Below are 24,592 nucleotides of genomic sequence, written 5' to 3' on the forward strand. Positions count from 1 at the left end.
AAGGAAAAACCTGTGGGAGCCAAACAGATATAAAATTGAGCCAATATTTACCTCCTTTGTCAGCGTCAAATGTGTGCAACAGCATTGTGACACTGGATTACTAAAAGGCTCCACTAACAAGTAAATTCAATAGTTAGCTTTACAATTTCCTGGAATTTCAGCTTTTTCTAACAATGTTGGAAACAGGAACCAAGAGGCCTTTAGATTATTCTGCCCTACATTAGGGTGAAGACTGATCTGGTTGTTGGCCTCAACACCTCCCTGTTGGTTCCCATAAAACTAATCCATGCACCTTTCCCAGCATTGAATAAACATCAGCTCCACATGCACTGTTTTCCAGGATAAAACATTCCAAAGATTCTGTTCCTCCTTACCTTCTGTCCTAAGTGGTTAACTCCATATCAGGAGGCAATGCCTCTACGTTTTCCCACAACAGGAATTATCTTCTCAGCACCTATTCTGACAAACCTTCTTAAAATCTTTTGTTTTCCTCATTTCATTCTTTTAAATTCAAGGGTGTATTAAAAGCTCATTTTCTTCAATTGTTTCTTAAAAAGACAACCATCAATTTCAAAGAATAAATCAAGCAAACTCTCCCTGCACCTTTAGGAAAAGACTATCCATTCTTAAACAAGTATATATGACTGAATTTATGACTCCAGGTGTGATTACACAAAGGCCCTACACTGATACCCTAGCCCATTTTGCTTGCTCTATTTGCATGCTAACTTTCTGTATACCCTGAATAATAATGTCCAGTTATCCCATAAAAAAGGCTTTAATAATGTCAAACCATTCCAATGAAATTGCATTGTTCTATTCATCCTAGAAAAAGGGGAAACATTTACATTTTCACACTTTATACTCAATCTGCCTTTATGTTTTTGCCCACCAAGTTAACCTGGCCATATGACTCATTTAATCCTGTTTATTTTCTCGCCTGTCTTTATAACATCAATAAATATTCTTCATCAAGTTATAGATTGAAACTAGCTGGCCCCAACAAGAAACTTTGGGGCACTCCACTAGTTATTACTTCTCAACCTGAAAATGACTCCTCTTTCCATTTGTTAATCATTCCTCCATTTATAAGGTCACTAACCATCCAACGTTAGACAAAAAAATTGATCAGCTTTAATCATGCTATATTTTTCTATGTGCTCGGTTGTCACTTCCTTAATAATGTACTCCAGTTTTTTTTCAGAACAATATGTATTAGTTGAACTAGACTGCAGTCCCTTGTTTTCCTAGTGATTCTCCATTGAAAATTTGAAATATTTATTTCAATGTCTTCAACTTCATAATTACCTTCATACCTTTTAATGTAATTTTCCAATTTATTTGCCATCTTTTCCATCATTCCCATGTAATTTATGTACATTCAGAACCCAAGTTTTGAACCAAGTTTATTCCTCATATGTGAAATTCTAATACAATATGATCTCCCTTCCCTGGAGAACTGGTCTGGCATTACTAATTTTTTCCACACGTGGCCAGATCAGAATGATTTGTACGCTGACTGCAAACACAATGCATTATCCTAGAAAAACATGTCAAATGTATTCCATGAATTGGTTCACAAGATTATCTTCATTGATATGATTTACCCAGTCTATATGAACATTAAGATTCATATAGACTCTTGATAGCAAATTTTCTTAGTTACAAACTACCATTGTTTCCTGACTGATATCTTGACCAATAAATACCTATGGTTATAGGGATTTATGATCTGAACTGAAATTACTGAAACACCAACTGGATCAGGTAGAATTTGTGGAGTGAAAACAGTGTTACTATATTTGATCAATAATCTTCCATGCTGCAAGCCTACACAGGTGAGGCCCCTCAGCTCTTCCCCAACTATACTGACGATTACATCAGGGCTGCCTCATGCACCTCTGATGAGCTCATCAACTTCATTCACTTGGCTGCCAATTTCCACCCTGATCTCAAAACCACCTGTTCTATCTCCAGCAATACTCTCCCCTTTCTTGATCTCTTGGTCTCCATCTGAGGAGACAAGCTTTCCACAGACATATTTTACAAATCCACTAACTCCCACAACTACCTTGAATACACTTCCTCACACTCTGTCCCCTGCAAGGATTCTATTCACTTCTCACAATTTCTCCATCTCCGCTGCATCTGTCCCCAAGAAGAGGACTTCCAGTCTAGATCTTCTGAAATGTCTTCCTTCTTCTGCAAGCATGACTTCCCCTCCACCACCATCAACTCAGCTCTTACTTGCATCTCCTCCTTTTCCTGCTCATCTGCCTTGGTCCCCTCTACCCACAGATATAATAATCACAGGATTCCCCTTGTCCTTACCTACTACCTCACTAGTCTTCCCATAAAACACATTATCCTCCATAATTTATGCCACCTACAACATGATTTCACTACTAGACACACCTTCCTCTTTCCCTCCACTCTCTGTCTTCCATAGGGACTGGTCCCTCCATGACTCCCTTGTCCACTTGTCCCTCTCTACTAATTCCTCCCCAGCGCCTTCCCCTGTGGCCACAGGAAATCCCACGCTTGCACCCACATCTCCTCCCTAACCACCATTCTGGGCCCCAAACAGACCCTTCAAGTGAAGCAATATTTCACTGTGCATCCACGTGAGTTATCTTCTGCATCCAGTGCTGCCTTTATGGCTTTCTCTACATTGGAGACTGGATGCAGACTGGGAGATCGCTTTGCTAAGCACCTTCACTCTGTTCACATCAGTGACTGAGATCTCCCAGTGGCCAACCAATTCAAATCCGTGCCACACTCCCATGTCTGTCCATGGCCTCATGTGCCATCCTACCAAGACCACCCGCAAATTGGAGGAACAACACTTGATTTTCTATCTGGGCACTCTCCAACAGGATGGCATTAACATTGACTTCTTTGGTCTCTACTAGCCTACTCTCTGCTCTCCCTCCCTTCCTTTTCTCTGTTTTCTTTCGTCTAGCTCTCCATGCATAGAGCCTTCCCTCCTCCCCCTGCAGATTTTCGTGTTTTTCTTGTGATTGAACTGAAGCTCAATCTGATGAACAACTCTCCTTTTCCCATTTAAGGCCCAACGAATGATGCCAGTGTTGGCGCAATGTCTTTAATATTACCCTTTGTCAATCTGAATTTGGCTCTGATAAATATTACTCATTTTGTGTTTCCGTTTATGAATTTAGAGCTGAAGCATCGAAGTTGCTCAGCAGAGAGCCTTTCATTATTCTGTTTATGATGTGTGCTACTTCATAGACCATGACAATTGCATTTTCTCCAGCATTCCTAAGTTCCACTCAGGGCCACAGAGGAGGTTCTCAGCTGTGGCTTTGGACAATTAACACAGATTTTTGGACTAATGTTTATGACTGCAGAAAGCAGTATTCATCTCCATGTCGCTGCCAGTTTTTATTTTACTTGTCCTACTTGCTCTCTATCATGGTGATGAGATAAGTTTACACAACAGAGGAGTCACATGATGGAGTAGTAGCCGGTAGGAGAATACCAGCCTTCTCCAGAAAAGAAAAAATAAAGTGAAGAAAATACAAAGTTCAAGAAACATAAAGCATAACAAATAAAAGATAAAGTTGTGGAGAAAAGAAAGAAAATGGCACCCAAGAAGGAAAAAGTAAAAACAACGGGAAAAAAAGAAGAAAAGATGCCGGAAGAGAAAGGAGAAGGCCTTACTTGCATGAAGAAAGGAGCCATCGTGGAGAAAAGAGCCCATTCCCCAAGGTTGGTGACGACCCCACAGAGTCGTGACCTCCTGACCACTGGACTGCAAAAATGGCTCCCTGAGCCAAACAAAAGCGCGCAGTGTGCACACTAAGGAAAAAGAGAACACCGACGGGAGGGGGACCCAGCCGAGGAGCGAGCAAACACAGCGCTACCAGCTGAAGGATGCCTGACACCAGGGCTCTCAGCTGGAAGAAGAGGAAAGTGACAGGAAAGGGAGTGATAGGAAAGAAGAACAGCAACAGGAGGCTCAATAGATGACTAGCCCAGAAGAAGAGGACCAACAGCAAGAAACCAAGCAAGAGGAAGCCCAGCAAAGTGAGGCATGCAACTCAACAAGAAAGTCAGAAGAGACACAGATACAAGGAAGAGAAGAAGAAGACACAAACACAGGTGCAGGCACAGAAGAAGAGGAAGAAGAAGACCAAGCTCTGCACAAAGAAATAGAAGGTAAAATAGATGGACAGAATATAGATTAAAAAAATTTCAAGAACAAATGAGAACATTAAAAGAATGGTTGACATTAGAATTTAGTGAAATTAAAAGAAAAATGAAAAGTACAGAAGAAAAAGTGAGTAGAATAGAGTTGGTCATGACAGAAATAGGGAAAAGACTAGAAAATGTGGAAGAATGAGAAACGGCTGTAGAAATGGAAGTGAATGACTTAAGAAAATTGGAAGAAAGTGACAAAAAAGTTAGAGTCTCAAGAGTTGTTAGCTCAGAAGATTGATATAATGGAAAACTATAATAGGCGAAACAACATAAGGATAGTGGGCCTAAAGGAAGATGAAGAAGGCACAAATATGAAAGAATTTATAAAAGAATGGATCCCAAAGATCCTGGGAATGCCAGAAATACAGGAAGGAATAGAAATAGAAAGGGCACACAGAACATTAGCCCCAAAACCACAGACACAACAAAAACCAAGATCCGTTTTAGTAAAATTTCTGAGATACACGACAAGAGAAAATATACAGGAGAGGGCAAGGAATAAAATTAGAGAAGACAAAAACCATTAGATAAGTCTACACAACTTGTCTGAATGTTTTTGGACAAGTGCAAGACATGACTCCGCCATGACATCCTGGGAAATCAGCAGATTTATTGGCACACTTCTCATGCTTGATTAGACTAAATTTACAGCTCTTCTTATTTTAAGAGGCAATTACTACGTTAAACTGTCTTGGTAATAATCTTCCTTTTGTGTATTACATTATTTGTGGTTGAGACTACAGCTCATCAATTCTAAGCAAAGTCCCTCAAGATGTCAATATTTTCAGTGGATGAGATTGCTGTAATTCCCAAATCTCCAGCAAATTCCACATGCTGAGGCTACACACATCACATTCCCTGTTATGCCTAAAAATATCTACAAATAAAATGTTTCATATTAATAGTTAAATCTTGATGATGATCCTTTTTGATTAATGCTTCTTGCTTTTCAACCTAATTGAAGAACTCAGGAAAAAAATCCAACTGTGATGCACATTTATCCAATCACCTTCCTTCCACAGTTTGCATAGCGGTTAGCACAACATTATTATAACACCAATGACCCAGGTCCCAAACTGTGCTATCTGTAAGGAGTTTGTACATTCTCCCTATATCTGTGTGGGATTCCTCTTGTTACGTACCTGACTGCAAAAATAGAAATTAGCTCAGACAGTGTTATATAATTTAAAAATAATATTTTAATATTATCTATCTAATCTTACCTACTTAACTCCCATCTATGCACAAATGTGTGTGTGTGTGTGTGTGTGTGTGTGTGTGTGTGTGTGTGTGTGTGTGTGTGTGTGTGTGTGTGTGTGTGTGTGTGTGGGAATACCCCAAGCCACTACAGCTCAGGCACATTCTTGAAAGGCAGTTTAAAATTCAGTCTCAGAAATTCAATGTTGACATGTAGGCTTGAAATTGATGCAAAGAAGTTCACGAAGTAGATGGGAGAGACCAGGGTGACAGACTGTTTATAAACTCATGTAATCCTTGTCGAGATGTTTCCAGAGAAATGTCCTTTTAATACAAATGACAACCCAAACTCCCCTCTTCTTTAGCGTAGGGGACACAAAGCAAATAAATGCTCACAAAGCTTCCAAAACCCTTTTCGTGGATCAGCCGGAATGCAGTATTTTTTCTGCTTCCAGAACCCTTTTCATGGGTCAGTAGGAATTCAGTGTTTCTTCTGCTTCCAGAACCCTTTTCGTGGATCAGCCGGAATGCAGTATTTCTTCTGCTTCCAGAACCCTTTTCATGGGTCAGTAGGAATTCAGTGTTTCTTCTGCTTCCAGAACCCTTTTCGTGGATCAGCCGGAATGCAGTATTTCTTCTGCTTCCAGAACCCTTTTCATGGGTCAGTAGGAATTCAGTGTTTCTTCTGCTTCCAGAACCCTTTTTGTGGATCAGCCAGAATGCAGTATTTCTTCTGCTTCCAGAACCCTTTTCGTGGTTCAGCCGGAATGCAGTATTTGTTCTGCTTACAGAACTCTTTCGTGGGTCAAAGTGAGTTTCCCTTTTTGTCACAGAGTGGTATTCTCATTCCCCTATAACACGGAGAAATCAGACAAATTGTCTATTACCACATGAGGCCCTTCCACAGAGTATCCCTTCAAATCCTTCTCCAAGTGCTTTCTCCTTAAAATGGCCCCCGAGTAAACATTGAACTGTGTCTTCAATGTATTTAGTCACATGGTATCCACATGTGTGCCTCCAGGCTCTTCAGAAGTATCCAATTTGCATATACACTGTCCTCATCCTGCCAGCTCACAGTCAATCTCCCATATCTTGCAGGTTGATTTGTTCTCTTAAAGTAACAATCCCACTCAAATGAAAATGAACTGAAAGTAGGAGCATGTAATACTCCAGGTGCATCACCATCCTCCCACCCTCCAAAAACATCCAGGATTTGTAGGTTAATTGGCGTATTTGTGTGGCATTGGCTCATGGCCTGGAAGCCCATGTTACTGTGCTATATGTCTAATTTTTAAAAAAATTAAACGCGACTTTAAGCATTTGGCCGATTCTCTCACTGTTTTAAAGTCAGCTCAATGACAATAATTAAAAAATTCTTGTGGTGAGATAAATAAAAAAGAAACTTTTTGGTGCAGTAACTCAATATATATGTCAAGGATCTTACATATGCATACATTCTTTCAATATTTCCATAACAAATTATTTTCTCAATCCTAACCATGAGAATATCTGCAAAGCACATTGCTCTGTAATTAAAGCAATTCATTTTTGAAATTTGGGAATCTAGGGAAGAGAATGTTTGGGGTGTTGGTGATAACCTTTATGTCCTCCCTTGCCACAGGAGTGGTATTAGATGATTGGAGCATGGCAAATATAGGTTCCTTATTTAAAAGGTTAAGAGGCATATCATGGAAATTATAGACCATAGAAATTATAGACCAGTGAGTGGGCAAACTATTGGAGAGAATTCTTAGGGACTGGATTTATAAGCCTTTAGAAAAGTAGAGTATTATTTGGGAGAGTCAGCATGGCTTTGAATTAGGCAGGTCATGCCTCACAAGGTTAATTGAGTTTTTAAAGGAGGTTACAAAAGAAATTGAGGGAAATGGCTGAGATGTAGATGGATTTTAGTAAGGCATTTGTCAAGATTAGTATGTTGGACTCATCCAAAAAGTCATGAAACACAGGATCCATTGAAACCTGGTGAATGAATACAGAATTGGCTTGCCTACAGAAAGGAGAGGATTGGTAGTAGATGGAGTGTATTATGTCTGGAAGCTGGTGATTAGTATCTGTACTGTTCTACAGAGATCTGTTCTGAGACTCTGCTCTTTACAATTTTCATAAATAAAGTGGATGAAGCAGTGGAGAAGTGAGTCAGTAGGTTTTCAGGTGCAAGGGTTGGATGGGTTGTGGATAGCAACAAATTATAATGGATTATAGGTAGGATGCAGAGTTGGGTAGAGATGTGCCAGATGGAATTCAATCTTGATAAGTGTGAAGTTATGTACTTCGGAAAGTCAAACTTGAAGGCAGAATACATGGTTAATGGCAAGACTGTTAGCAATGTAGAGGGACCTTGGGATCCAAGTCTATAGATCTCTCAAAATTGCGACGCAAATTGATAGGGTGATTAAGAAGGCATACGAGATGTTGGCCTGATTTAGTCAGGGGATTGAGTTCAAGAGCTGCTTGGACCATGCTTAGAGCATTGTGTTCAGTTCTGGTCACCTCATTACCCAAAGGATGTAGAAGCCTTGGAGAAGGTGCAGAGGATATTTCCCAAAATGTTGATAAATAAGAAAATCTGCAGATGTTGTGTTCTTCAAAAGTGTTGGGATAAACTCAACTGTTTCAGGCCTGAAACACTGACTACCTTTTACTTTCTGTGGATGCTGTATGACCTGCTGAATTTCTCTAGCACCTTTATATACTTTATCAGGATGTTGATTGGATTGGAGAACATGTCTTACGAAAAAAGGTGGACTGAGCCAGGACTTTTCTATCAAGGGGAATGGAGGATGAGGGGAAACTTAATAGAAGTAGATAAGAAGCATAGATAAAGTGCACAGCCATCACCCTTTACCCAGGCCAATATCAGAAGATATCTGTTTAAGGACAGTGGAGACATCAGAGGTAAGTATTTATTTTGCACAGTGAGTGGTAGGTGTCTAGAATCTATTGCAAGAGAACATGGTAGAGGCTGGTCCTATACAGACCCATTTGTATTTATAAGTTTCTTAGATAAACACATGAATGTAAGAAAATTAGAGGGTTATGGATCATGAGGTTGGAAAAAGTAAAATGGATCGTTGAATAGGTTTATGTAGGTTGGTGCAACATAGTGGACTGAAGGCCTGTAACTGTGCTGTACTGCTCTGCTTCGTGTTCTATATAATTTACTAAAAAATAACACTTATAGCTTATGTAATTCAACTCTCTTTCCCACTTATGTTTTTATTGCCTCTAAACAACAATATCCAATTATTATATAAAATTGGAGCTGCCATTATTTCCATTATCCAGGTCTAAATGTCTGCTCTCTACACTACATTACATAGATGGTACTCACTGCATCATCTGTCCACAGGTGGTGGATGGAATGAATCTTCATGGGATACCAATAAAAGCAGCTGCTAGTCCGGAAGGTGTTGAAATTCTTGAGATGTTGGAGCTGCACTCACCGAAATGGAGAAAATTCTGTTACATTTCAGACTTGCATTTTGCAGATTGTCGAAAAAAAACTTGGAGAAGTCAGAAACTCTTTTGTTGCCACATGCCAGCTGTTAACCTGCTCTTGAAGCCACAGTATTTATTTGGCTGGTCCAGTGGAGTTTCTTTTGAATGTTATCAGTCAAAATATTGTATAGGGATAATATCACCATAATAGATAAAATAATTTTATCAACTTCATTGTAAAATTTTATTTTTTATAACTGAATATTTTGATGCAAATATTTCTTCTAATAAGTGCAATGGATCCATCCTAACTACAACTGTTGAGGTAAAGCTCAGAATTTCTGGTCTCTTGTGATCTGCTATATGCATTTCAAAGCTCCATCAACCTTGATCATCTCACCTTGGAGTCCTGTGATAGAAAACAGGAACATTGATCTTTCAAAGTCCTTCAAATTGCTCATTTTTGTTTTCATGATTCTAGGTACCGAAGACTCAGAGCTATCGTGTAAGTTGTATTTGAACCTTTAATTCCTTCAAACTGCTCAAAACAACCATTTGAATGAGTGGCAACAGATTGCATTCTTTTTGCTGATTTCCTGTCTCCACTAACATATATTACATCAATAAACAGGTGCATACTTCACCCATGAAAGCATAAGAATTATTTACAACATCCGGAGCTCCTTATGTGGCCTCCACCTCATCGGGGAGACTTGGGGGGTTGCTTTGTTGAGCATCTTTTGGTCAACTGCAATTGTAAGAACCTCCCAGGGGACAACCATTTCAATTCCACACCCCATTGCCACACTGATATGTCTGTCCATGGCATCATGCACTGCCAAGTTGAGGCCACCTGCAAATAGGAGGAACAATACTCTCGGCAGTGTCCAACCAGACAGCATCGGTACTGACTTCAATTTCCCCAAACCCCTTCCCCATTCTCTCTCTTGTCCTTGCCCCTCTGTCTCTCTTCCTCCAGCTCCCCATCCCTTTCTTTCTCCTATCAGAGAGCTATCTTTCATAGCCTAACCTCTCCCCATCACTTCTCAGCTTCTTTCCCTTCTTCTCCCCTACTTCCATCCACTTGATTGCTTGCGTCCTTCTCCCTTCCCTCACCATTTTGTTCAGGCATCTGCCTGATTTTCAGCACTTCTGAAGAAGGGTTCAGGCCCGTATCGTCAACCATCTTTTACTTTCTGTGGATGCCACATGAGATTCTTATGGCACTTTTGTGCCCTGCACCAGACCCAAGCATCTGCAGATTTTTCTTAGATATCAGGTTCAGAGGTTATAAGCCATGTTGAAACAGGATTGTGTATGCTATGCTTTTAACACATTTTTTTCATAACTTGAAAGGAAAGCTGGATTTCAGAAATAATTATTTGATAGTAAAAATTATAATACATCAAGCTGAAAATCATTCCAGTCTCATGCGTGTACATTGAAATAAGCTTCATGTACCAGATTTATGGCAAAACGAAGGAAAGTTGGTTGCATCTTAAGATTCAGTGTATGATAGCTTACATAACATGCATTGGGATTGGGTGGGTGAGGAAAAGAGACAAATATCCGGGAGATGCAAAGCTATGGTGTTATTATACCTCCAATGGAGGAAGAGTGTTACATCCAGTTATATGTTTATATTGTCTAGCTTCTTGTAAATATAGAACAATAAACTTATAGTGGAAAAATTGATAGAAAGTGCCTGCAATAAATTGTCTATGATTATGAATTATTCTGCAGCTCCACAGGAACAAGTTTAACTAAAGGATCCAATATTAGAGTTCAATATATTTTTACTTCAAGGAGGTCTTTAAATAAATTGCAATGATACAATTAGATGTATCATTCAAATAAATTCACAGAAATATTTTAATTTTAATTTCATTTTGTTCAAACAGCAATCTTCACATCCATAAAGGTGCATTTTGAAAATTAAATATGAATATTCAATGCACAATTTAAGAAGAATTTTATCAAAAGTACCAATAATCAAATTGTGCAAATTGTTATGCTTAGACAGCCAATTATTTATAAAACCAAGGGAGTTTTTATTGCTTGGTAAATTCAACAGCTCCAACTTATATTACTTAATTAACAAAATGCAATTTCAAACACAGATTAAAAAGCACGGGCACCTTGGTAATTTGAATTGAATGGTAAAAGGGTTAATAGTTTTCACAACATACAACATTCTATTTTAATCTAAAACCAGCAATGTTATTTGAATAAATAGAATAGCTTTTGCTCATAACTTTATAGTTATAAATCATACAGCTATGTGATACATCTACTGTGCAATCTGAGTGAGAAAGGGAGAGAGGGAGGGAGAGAGGTTTGTTTATCAATATTAAAAAGCAAAGTTTGTCAAGGGATCAATTTTCCCCATTTTTATGAAATATCTTTGTTTTTGACAAATAAATTATAAAGTGAGAATTTGTGATGCCATTTTAAATACAACAGTTATGCAAATCAGCTAACATCAACGCCTTCTGAAAGCTTCCTGCATCGATGGATCCAAAATGCAGAAAGACAGGCAATCATGAAATACAAACAGCCCACAGCTCCAGCTAACCTTTTGTCATTATCATGAAAGGTCCTGCTGCTTCAGCGTTCTTTTTATTGTAGCTATTTGGCAAAATAAATCCCAGCCACCATGAGCAATTTGAAATCCAATCCATTTCAATGATTCAAATGCAATTTCTGATGTGCAATTAACAGGATTTCTTCTGAGCATTGGAATGTTTAAATGCAAGTGCATTAACATTTAGTTCACACAAGCAGGGAACCTCTATTTGTCCAACTAAACAGAGGGCAGGTAAACATGAGGAAAATTGTTTGAGCTTCACAAATTAATGGATATATAGTTTCTTCTGAACTAGTCGTCTACTACTTGCTGACACTATAAATTGTAAATTAGAGGAGGGATGGAACATATTTAATAATAAGGCAGTTACTGTCATTCTGGGAATAATTATTAAATTGCCTCTTTTAATATAGCAGAAATTATTTTTAAGTAACTTCTCTATCTATTTGACTCTTCAAAACTGGATGCAGCTTAGTGGAAAATTTCTGTTCCTTTTTTATATATTCTTATTGCAAAATTCCATTCTCAAGCCTTCAGGAACCATGTGCTCAGCTTTCAGCAAAGTTGCCTCCTTAGCAGAAGTTCAGAAGCATGCAAGGAGTAATTCATTTCATTTCAGGTTCTCTTCCTCCTGGCAGAAATCACTCTTCACATTTTTATAATTATTTTGGATGTGAGGATGTGCATGCTTTGCACATTTCACAAATTAATCTGGAACTTGGTGAAATCTCAAAATATATATGGGCAAAGCACAAAATTCAATGTGGTTAATTCTTCAATTGCTTTCTTTTCACATTAGAATTTGCTTCAAGTATCCAGAATACAATCAACCAGAAGTTCACCCATTTAAGAGGAGAAAGGAGAATAGAGGTGATAAAAAATTAACATACTGCAACAGAAGTAAAAGAAATACAACATCTTTTACACCTTTATCCATTCTTTTTCACTCAGTCAGTGACTATGGAGCATCATATGGAAGCCTCCTTGCATGGGCAACATAGAACATGCAGCTCACCTAGACAGGCTTCAAGACTGTTCAAATTATATCATCGTTCCTGATTCAATGCAAATACCTATGAGAATCTTTGAGATGTATTGAGCGATGAATAAAGAGCTTGTAAAATCAATATTCAGCTCATGTACTTGAAAAGTCTAAAGATATCATTAGCCACGAAAGGATATTTTTTGATTGAGCAGCATCCAACTGAATACCTGACTTTCTTAAGAATGCTCCCAATAGGATGTATATAATGCTGGCTAGAAATGAGCTGCACAATTTAGAAAACAGAATTCTTTTGTGTTATCTTACAAAGAATCAAGTACTGAACATCTCGACATCTATAGGAAAAAACTCCAAATCTCACAGTTTGTGGAATGATAAATTTTGTCTAGCTGATAATGACTGACCGCTATGACCACAACATTTTTTAAATTCTATTTTCTGAATGTGTATGCTATTGCCATGTCAATGAGTTATTTCCCATTCCTAATTGTTCTTCATAAAGAGATTTTGAGCTTCTTTTCTGACCCACCATAAAGTTATTTCCACAAAGCCTTTGGAGAGAAAATTCTAGGATTTTTATCCAGCATCAATAAAAGATTGGCAATCAAGTTAGTTTGGATCAAAGTTCAAACTTCAGATTTATTCTCAGTGCACGTAAATGACATCACATAAGAACCCTGAGATTCTTTTTTCCTGGAGGCCAGGCAGAATTTCTACTTTCTGGTGTGTTAAAAAAAACCTCAAAATAAGATATGTGTACAAAAGAGAGAAATTTACACGGAGAACGAAGTACAACCAAACTGACTGTGCAATTCAGAAAATAAATCTTCAGTAATAAATAATGCACAAAAGTCCATCAAAGAGTCTCTGATCAATTTTGTGGTTTTGGAGTCTGATGGTGAATGGGTAGTAACTGTTCCTAAACCTGATGATGAGTCTTAGGGCACCTATACCTCTTTTCTGATAGCCACCAACTGGAGATGATGGTATTCCTATGTACCTGTTCATCGGCTTCCTTGATGGTTAAGTGCAAGAGCTGATTGTCAGAGAGGCCAAGGTAACTAAAATAGCTTATAGATGGCACATGCTGCAGCCACAATGGGGGAGGAAATGACTGTTTAGGGTAATGGATGGGTTCCAATCAAATGCGTTTGCTTTCTCTTAGCTGCTGTGGAATATTTTTGGAGGTGCACTCATCCAGGCAATTGCCGGGTGTTCCACCACATTCCTGAAGTGGCCTTGTAGATGAACTATCAGGTGAGCCACTTGTTGCAGGATATTCAGCCTCTGACCTGCATTTACACACATGCTCCTCTACTTACGATGGTCCGTCTTCTGATTTTTCAAAGTTACAATGGTCGTTATTGCTATATTTTATATTTAAAAATTGTTTTTTTTTCAGTGTAGAATAAAAGATATTCAACATTTAATTATAAAATAGGATTTGTTTTAGATGATTTTGCCCAGTTGTAGGCTATGCTAAGTGTTCTGAGCATATTTAAGGTAGACGAGACTAGGCTATGATGTTCGGTAGGTGCAGTACTGTATCTTTTTTGACTTATGATGGGTTTATTGGAACATAACCCCATTGTAAGTTGAGGAGCACTTGTAGTTTAAGTATTTATGTGGCTGGTCCATTTTGGTTCTGGTAAATGGGAATACCCATAGCTGATGGAATCATTCATAGACTGTAATGCAACTGCAGGCCAAACATACTTGGACTTCTCTTTGTTGTAGAAAATCATTGCCTGATACTCGTGCAGGACAAATCTTATTTGCCATGATTCAGCATACATTTGAATGTTGTCCGAGTCTTGCTCAATGACTGATTTATTTGCTGAGAACTGCTAAATAGAATTGAGCATTGAATAATCAATGCAATGCCCCACTTTTGATCTTATGATTGGCAGGAGAATCATTCATTGAGCAGTTGAAGATATTTAGACCTCAGACACTGGCCAGAAGCTGCCCTCAGGCTGGATGATTGACTTCCAACAATTACCTATTCAATGAGGTATGAGTCCAAACATTGGAGTGTTTTTTCCTTGATGTCCATTGAATTCTGCTTCCCTGATGCTACATTCATTTAAATGTTGCTTTGTCGCCAGAGGCATCACTCTCACGTTATTCTTGGAATTTATTAAGGACACCTATAAAGCAGTCTGCCAATGGTTGAGGGTGATTGGTAATCTTACAGGAAGTGATGAAACTTCTACATGTCAGTGATTTTTTTTTATAATGTAGGATCACCTCTACCTGCATTGAAATTGGTGACTAAAGGGTAGGTGGCATGTCCTCAGGAGTTTCACACCAACTCTCCATCTCTGTGTCATTTATTTTCCCCTACGAAACAATGAGGAAAAGGATTATCTAGCAAATACTACTGCTGGATGCTCAGGCTAACTACTGCAGCCTTCAAAAGTCCTTTGAATTCATAGGGTCCATTGTTTCCCTTCGCAGTGGCCAACTGAACAATGTTCAGCTATCATTATCTGCTGATTTGAAACAGGCATCTGGAGATTAAAATTACTGGCTTATGCTACCAAGATTTGGGTGGTTTGCCATTCTGTTCAGATCCACCTGTCCACTTTCTCTACTGACTTCAATTCAGAGATATAGGGAATTTATAATTCAAACACAAATGAAACTGCAACTCCATGGCCATGTAAAATTTAAAAGTCTCTTCTCTTTCCAGTGCTTTTCACAACACATGTATTTAATGCCAGGGTATTGATTTTTTAAAAATCAGTGGATAGTCTTGGAAGGGGTATTAAATAAGATCCTATTTAGTCCCAGGTGATTTTACCCATTAAAGTTAAAATTCAGATACGTTGTCAGAGTATATTCATGCCATCACATACAACCCTGAGATTATTTTTCCTGTGGGCGAGGCAGAATTACCACATATTGGTAGTGAAAAAAACTGTTCTCAAGAAGAAATGCATACATGTAACCAAATAAACAAACTGACTGTGCAATACAGAGAGAATAAAATCAATAAAGTGCAAAAGTAAAAGTCTTTAAGTGTGTTTCTGATTGAGTTTGTTGTTGAGGAGTCTGTTGCTACAGGAAGAGCAACTGTTCCTGAACCTGGCAATGCGAGTCTTGTGGCACCTATACCTCTCTCCTGATAGTAGCAGTGAGAACAAATCTTGAGCTGAGTTTTGTGGATCCTTAATGATTGCTGCTGGTCTCTGAAGGCAGCATTCCCTGTATTGGTGCCCCCATACCAGACTGATGCAGCCGGTCAGCACATTTTCCACCACACTCTGCAGAATTTTGCCAGGATTTCTGATGTCATACCAAACCTTCGCAAACTCCTAAGGAAGTTGAGGCTTTCTTCACGATACCAGGAAATATCCTCCAAGAGAGTAACTTCTAAAAATTTTAATTTCTGACCCACTCCATCTCTGATCCCCCAATGATCACTAGATCATACACCTCTGGATTTTCCTTCCTGAAGCCAACAATCAGCTCCTTGGTTTTGGAGACATTGTTGACATCCTGTGAGGTTGTTGGTGCACCGTTCAGCCAAATTTTCAATCTCCCTCCTGTATGCTGACTCAGTCCCCTTTTATATAACCCATTGCTATGGTCTCATCAGCAAATTTCTAAATGGTGTTGTTGTCATAACAAGCTATTCAATCATAGGTATATAGTGAGTACAGTGGAGGGCTAAGAACGCAGACCTGTGGTGCTTTAGTACTGATAGAGATTGTGGAGGAGATGTTCTTACCAATCCTCGATAATTGTGGTCTGGAGGTGAGGAAATCAAATCCAATTACACAATGGGCTACTGAGTCCCAGCTTCCCTGGAGTTTTCTGATCAATTTTGAGGTGAGGATGGTGCTGAATGCTGAACTGTAGTTGATAAAGAGTATTTTGATATATGCATCTTTGGTGTCCAGGTGTTTCACTATAGAGCCAGTGAGATGGCATCTGTCATAGACCTGTTGCTACAGTAGGCAAATTTGAATGACCCATGTCATTGCTCAGACAGGAGCTGATATGCTTCAATACCAGCCTTTCAAAACATTTCATCACTGTTGATGTGAGTGCCACTGGTCGATAGTAATTTAGGCAGGTTACCACACTCTTCTTGGGCACCGGTAGAATTGATGACTGTTTGAAACAGGTGGGTACCACGCCCTGGCAGAAGGAGATATTGAAAGTATTCATTAATACATTGGCAAGTTGGTCAGCATACGTTTTTAATACTCAGCTGGGTACTATGATCGGACTGAATGCTTTCCTCGGGTTCACTCTCCCACACATCATCCTCGAATATGGGCAGGGGAGGATCATCAATGGTCATGGGTGTGTGCTGTTCTTCCTTGTTTTTATTATCAAATCAGGTGTAGAAGGCATTGAGTTCCATTGGGAGCGAAGCTTTGGCATCTGCTACTTCACCTTGATTTGATTTTGTAGCAGGTTATGGCATTTAGGCCCTGCCACAGCTGTTGGGTGACCCTTGTTGTTTCCCATTTTCATCCAGAATCTCCACTTTGCCCAGGAGATGGCTTTCCGTAGGTCGTACTCTGCTCCTTCTGATCTGGATCTCCAGACTTAAATCCCTGTGGTCTGGCTTTCAGCGATTTCAGATTTCAAGGTTCATCCAGGGCTTCTGGTTGGGGAAAACCCTTAATGATTTGGTGGGGACACTCTCATCCACAGCTGTTTTGATTAAGTTTATGACAAACCTGGTGTAATCATTCAGATCCTCAGCTGAGTCTTGAACATTGCCCAATCCACCAATTGGATGCTGAGACCTTGAGCACTGCCCAATCCACCAATTGGACGCTGAGACCTTGAGCACTGCCCAATCCACCAATTGGATGCTGAGACCTTGAGCACTGCCCAATCCACCAATTGAACGCTGAGACCTTGAGCACTGCCCAATCCACCAATTGGACACTGAGACCTTGAGCACTGCCCAATCCACCAATTGGATGCTGAGACCTTGAGCACTGCCCAATCCACCAATTGAACGCTGAGACCTTGAGCACTGCCCAATCCACCAATTGGACGCTGAGACCTTGAGCACTGCCCAATCCACCAATTGGATGCTGAGACCTTGAGCACTGCCCAATCCACCAATTGGACACTGAGACCTTGAGCGCTGCTCAACCCACTCATTGTCTCATTCTTTAAAAATTAACAAATTTTAGCCAAATAATGGTATTGAAATATTTCTTGCCATCTTGAAATAAATTTGTCAAGCAACGAAACAAGTTTCTAAGAGAGGGAAAGAATTTTCAATTAGATTCAGAATCAGAATCAGGATTTATTGTCATGAACAAGTCATGAAATTCGGTGTTTTGCGACAGCATCATACTGCAAATATTCGTATTAGAACCATCTTACAACATTACTATAAAAAATAAATAATAATAACAATAAATGCACAAAAAGTAGGGCCGTATTTTTGGTTAAGTGATTATTCAGGAATCTCTTGGCAGCGGGGAAGAAGCTGTCCTTGTTGTCCTTATTTGGCTAACGTGGCATGTAAATGATTTGATTAGTTTGCCAACCCAACTACAATGATAATGAAATATTAACACTGAGATTCTGTTGTGCCAGGATAAATATTTATGCGTGAAATTTTAATGTTAATTGTTAATTAACTGAAAATCGTTAATCAAGATGAAGACATAGGAATAGATTTTTCAAAGAAGTGCATACTATAGAGATTTTTATGGCATCTGTATACATTAAAAAAAATACACAAACATTTTTAAGCATATCATACATTTAATGCCAGACTTTGTATATAAGATTTCTAATTTCCTGATTATATTTTTTCTCTATATTCCTTGATAACAACAATAATTAGACCCAATTAGTTGTAAAATACCTGTATTTGTGATGCTTTATGATAGGCAAAATCTAAATGCTAGTTTTTCTTTACTCTTTTATCCTTTAAAGGATATCATTAAATCCAGTTTGGTAGTTTACATTCTACTGTATTTTCCATTTGAATTTATGTGACTAATGCCAATTAATGGCAAATAATCTTCAATAAAGATTGCAGTGAGACAGGCTGGCCCACTTAACAGGAACTTTTCCACTGAGTAAACAGAGGAGATTGAAATTTTCTTTTCATTAACCCAGCCTGCATTAAAATGTGTGAATCATTATTCCACTCATTCATTCTGTTTTCAAGCCTCACTCATCTTGGGTTGTGACACAACATCTGGATACATTACAATCACGTTCAAAGCCATCCACCGTTCTTCCTCATGCATTTGCTAGACCACGGATTTTGTAACTTGTTGCTAAAATTATGAATACATATAAAATTACTCACATGGTTGAAAGAAATGCAAGAGTAGGTGGTCTACTTACCACCCTGAATTGTTGGGTTGATTGTTATTAATTCTCAAAAGCAGAGCTGTACGAAGCTTGGTGCATTGTAAGAAAAGGCTAGAATTGTGTTTTCCTGAATACAGAACAGCATTGATAGAGAGTGGTCTTTTCTCTAATATGGAACTCTTAGAAAGGAGATAACCAAATGAGCTACCTCAATTTATGATGCAAAAGAATCAAAAGGACCAGGTCTATGCTTTTCCTGGTACAATAAACATTTGCAAATACCCAGAAAAAAAATTATCCAAAATATATTAGCAACAACACCATGGTGATCAGCACCTTGAATCTTACACAATTCCCAACCAGATCTCTTTGAATTTAGCACAGTAAGAAACCTTTGGTGTGCAGGAATTGGAGGAGCACATCTATCCTGAAAGGCACACTCCCTTTGGCAGCCCAAAGGCAGCAGCAACTTATCGTGATGACGGCCATGGGTCAGAAAGAAAACAAGAATTCACCCTTTCATTAATAAGGGCAGTGAAATCCTGAAGACTGAGAGTAGAGCAGTGAGGGAGAGCTATAGATCATGGTGAGAGGTGGCTTCAGTAGTTTCCTCTTGGAATGAGAATCCTTGCTTTGCGGAGCAATGTAATTGCATGATTTCACAAGGTATATTATGATGAGCTATGGGCGTTTCATTCTGATTCGGAAAACAAGGATATCTTTCCTGAAGTCCAGTTCCATGGCTTCTGAGATTATTGATGAGGTCTCTGTGAAACCTGTAGACTCTACCACAAGTGGGCCAGGAAACGTTGGCCATGGGGGATGGGTGTATACAGCTTCTTGCCCGCATGCATTCATGCTAACAACACGAATTATTCACAAACTGTATTCTCCCAACCTCTTCTACATCATTTTCCCCACTTCACTCCTTCACTTTCAGCCTGTATTCCCACAGAGAAGTCAAGCCTCTGGTACAATAAACATTTGCAAACATCCAGCCAGATATCAAAAGACAAATCTTCTTATACAGTATTTCATATATGGATTTACAACAAGAAATAGAAGGAAGGCTACCCATACCAACATGGGGCCTTGCAAGTCCAGTGCCTGAAACATCTTAAAGGTACTAACCTGTGCCGAGGGCAAACCCAAAGAACCTTTGGAGCCAGAGTGATATTTAGTCTGATGGTATGCTCATTAACCTCTCCAGACCATCGCCTTCCCAAGATCGTGTTATATGGCGAGCTCTCCACTGGCCACCGTGACAGAGGTGCACCAAAGAAAAGGTACAAGGACTGCTTAAAGAAATCTCTTGGTGCCTGCCACATTGACCACCACCAGTGGGCTGATCTCACCTCCAACCATGCATCTTGGCGCCTCACAGTTTGGCGGGCAGCAACCTCCTTTGAAGAAGACCGCAGAGCCCACCTCACTGACAAAAGGCAAAGGAGGAAAAACCCAACACCCAACCCCAACCAACCAATTTTCCCCTGCAGCCGCTGCAACCATGTCTGCCTGTCCCGCATCGGACTTGTCAGCCACAAACTAGCCTGCAGCTGACGTGGACTTTTACCCCCTCCATAAATCTTTGTCCACGAAGCCAAGCCAAAGAAAATGCTCATTAACCATATTCCCTTTCATACAACCACCCCTCGTTATTAGCTATGTGGTTTTACCACTACAAAGGTTTATAAGCAGCTATTTTGGTTTTTCATTGCATGGTCTCAGAATAGAAGGCAATAGAGAGGAAAGATAAACAGAGGGAGAGGGGGTGATTTGGGAATGATGCTGAAAATGGCTGGAAAGCATCATTGCACCTGATATTCCCCACCAAAGCAGCATTCCAAAGAATGAGTAGCAATGATTAGAAGATCCAATACTGCATCATACACAGCAAATGTTTAAGCTGCCCTGTCCATTCTCCTGAGTATCCCTTTAATTAGGCACACTGCAACAAAGAACAATGTATTCGAAGTTGTACTGTGCTTATTCAATTAAGGTGGTAGGTTGCACTCAAAAGCTTCAGTTTCATTTAGTGAGCCACAAAAAGTGGGTTCCACAACTTGTGATGTCATTGAGTGTACAACAGGAGCCAGAAAAATGTCAAAAATTACTAAACAGGGAAGTGTCAACATAAAAGTCCCAAGGATGGACTGATCCATTTTATATATGATTTACACATGGGAAATAGATGCAAAGAGATCACATTTTGAGGATAAGTGATTTATTAGAACTCATTCTCAAATCAGGTATGGTAGGATGACAAATGTCCAATTATATTCCCCATGGTCTGGCTGAGCAGGCCCATTCAAGAAATCAGACCTTTGGAATTAAGAGTTTGAGAGTTAGGAAATAGATTGCCATAGAGCCCAACTAAGGAGAGATTATATTGAAGAATTTTAAAAATAAATTCCCAGTTCAATAAGGATTAAAAAAAATACAGAAATTGAATACTCAAAAAGGAGAATGCAGCCCAAACATTAATTCCCCAGCACTAAATATCTTCAACTTGATGAGTGCTAAGAAACAGAAAAAAAGAACAATAGAGAACATTCTTTCACCTGGTCATATGACAAATAAATCAGAACTTTGGAATTCTTTCACTATATTTGTCTTCCGTAAATCAGTTTTGCTTGGCAATAGGTGCTCTGTATTTAAATCAGAATAATAATTTGTACCATATATTTGAAATTGTTTTTGTACATCTGAATGTTTTGTTTATCTATAAATTGGACCATCTTTTTGTGTGCTAAACATGTGTTGCATGCCATACTAACACACAATCTGACTTCCCTGCAAACATTTATGAAATTGGCAACAAAAAAAAATGCAGGGAGAGCAGCCTTTGTGTGGTTTACATCCAGAAGCATGTGATTATAAAGATGAGGTGTGGATCCCAACATAATAAATTCACCTTGCCATGTTTATCACTGGGAAGTGTGTCAGACCTGAAATAGCAGCCACAAACAGAGGCGTAAAAGGTTGCCAGGGAGGTGAGAGCAAATATGGGGAGAAGACAGCAACCTTCCATTATTGCAACAACCCCACATGACCATTGAGTCTGATTGTGTCCCACCTTGGGTCTTGTCCCCTGAGAGGTGGGATAATTAGTGAGGCAGAGATCATGGTATAAAGCTCTGATGTGACCAATATAAAAAGAATCAGTCAGCGATGAAGCTTCAAATGCCCTGACCATTGATAACTAAGGATGGAAGATGCTGGTTGCAAGACATCGTTGACATAAAAAGGAAATCTTTGAATTGACATCTGATTGGTGGTCTCAGTCTGTTTTCATGATTATTCACAGGGCATTGATTGCTCTACATCAGTAAAGGAGGAAATCTGTGGTGTATGACTTGTGATGTTATTAACTGTTAGTCTAACATTGGAAAATTGTCAGGACAGGCTAAAGTGAATAGCACTAATATCCCCGTTACATACAAGCCCAGACCCATTTTCTGATGGCATGACTTCACCAAGAAATGATTGCTAATCAGATCTATCTCATATTAAATTGTTTTAATGTGTGATTTGCTCATGAAAATTGGGCACAAATGGATTCAATTTCTAGTCTGCTAATTTTAACCTCAATTGATTTAGACCTGAACCCACAACATCTCAAATTTATGTTTGCCAATAATAGTTTAACTCGGTGTGGTACTAACCCAACTCATTATTTTTAACCACTCATTCGTTTTAATTGATTTAATTTGTACAGTACTTATAAATCACAGGCATTGATTTTAGTTTCCAGTACCTTGTGGAAGCATTGCCAACAATCAAAACGTGAATTTCATATTAATATTCAGTTGTAGTCATCTACAAGCAACAATTTAATTTCACCACTTTATTATTTTATGACGAATGGTACATGTGATTAATTGTTCAACGATATTCTAGTCACCCTATTTCACTGCAACAATCGACAGTGTTAACTCTTCACCTATACCCAATGCTTCAATATGGACATTTGATGTCCTGCCTCACTCACAAAATAAAGGAGTCCAGGTCAGACTTTCAAATTACAAACTATCTTTGCTTATGATGCAGCTAAGGGGAGGCCATACCTCTGCATCTGGTTCAAACCCAGTTGGGAGATAGTCAAACTACTTGATGTGCCGTGATCACCCAGAAACTAGGGCTGTTCTCCTCAGAGGTGGTCAGAATCATGAATGGTATTCATCAAGCAACTGAAGAGAAATTGTTGGCAAGGAAATGTTCACTAACCAAAGGACAGCTTGATGTTATTGTCAATGAACTGGTGGAAATCCTGAAATGAAAGAAAAGATTTCATTGCCTAAATATGAGTTGGAAACAAATTAGCTTTTAAAAAACTGTAAAAAGGAACAAGATACAGTTACAAATACCTGCTTTACGAAAGGTCACTTTTACCCAAAAAATCTGTCTTCGCCTTATCGAAAGGATTTGAATGGATTTTCGCTTTTAGGAAGTTAGTCTTCAATAGTAGTGAATGGGTCTTTGCTTTATGCTATTTTGGCTTAAGAAAAGTTTCGTAGAAATGTTCCAATTTTGTAACGTTCATTTTATAAATGGACAGAAAACATTTGTTATGAAGGGAGAATGGACAGGACAATTGGACTAAAAAGAAAAATAGCATCATTTTGTAACATAACATAACATAACATAACAATTACAGCACGGAAACAGGCCATTAGGCCCTTCTAGTCCGCACCGAACCAAACACCCCTTTCTAGTCCCACCTCCCTGCACAATGCCCATAACCCTCCATCTTCTATGTTATGTTATATGTACATTAATATATTGTCTCTAACTCTATACCTGAATTAGAAAAAAAATCTATTTTTAATTCTCAAGATGAGTTATCCATAATTATTACTTATAAATTAACCTCTATTGAGAAACATCTTGTGGTCTGAGAAGTAGGGCGACGAATGTACCCATGTCTAGTAGCCAAAGGTTCTCATTACCTATAAAATTCACCAGTAACTAAGCTGTAGGTACTTGATGTATTTAGGTAACACTGTAAGGGAATTGTTAGTTGTGTGTGGTTAAATTTTCCCATTGGCTGTATAAATAAAATCCAGTTCCGCTGCGCTTGCAAAATTCTCAATAAGGTGTGACTATGTCATACGCCATATTCAGAACCAATTTGCCAATCCAATGCATGCTAAAAACAGCAAAACCAAATTTCAATGGCCAGAATATCTTAATTTTGTGCAGGCTGTTTTCGATATTTTAACTTTGAACAGTATGCTAAATGTAGCCAATGCATTCTTGATCATATGCATTGGATTGGACAAATTCACTGCAGTACCATAAAGAATAAATGGCTTCATCCATTATCATCACATCCAAGATATTGGGCATGCTCAGTATGAAACACAGCCTTAAAGGAAAAGCATGGAATATTATAAAAAGGAAAATGCTGTCAGATAGCATAACATTAATGCCACACGTGATAGGTGGATCTAACTTAGTCCCTGAAATTACAACAGAATGATGTAGTGAAAACGGGTGACATTCCTAAGTGAAGAATCAGTGATAAATCCTGATTTAAGTTTTACATTTTAATTCTTCACTTATCTTGGCTGGAAGAGATGAGAATTTAAAATAATAACGGAATAATTGTGGTCTAGTGGAATGGTGAAAGATGAGTAGAAGAAAATTATGAGCCATATTTAGAATGGCATGGTAGCATAATGGTTAGTGTAATGCTACTACAATGCCAGGGATCCGGGTTCAAATCTGTCACTCTTTTAAGGAGTTTATATGTTCTCCCCGTGACCTGCGAATTTCCTCTGGGTGCTCCAGTTTCCTCCCAATTTCCAAAG

This window comes from Narcine bancroftii, chromosome 2 (assembly GCF_036971445.1).
Source record: "Narcine bancroftii isolate sNarBan1 chromosome 2, sNarBan1.hap1, whole genome shotgun sequence".
In the NCBI taxonomy this organism is placed as follows: Eukaryota; Metazoa; Chordata; class Chondrichthyes; order Torpediniformes; family Narcinidae; genus Narcine; species Narcine bancroftii.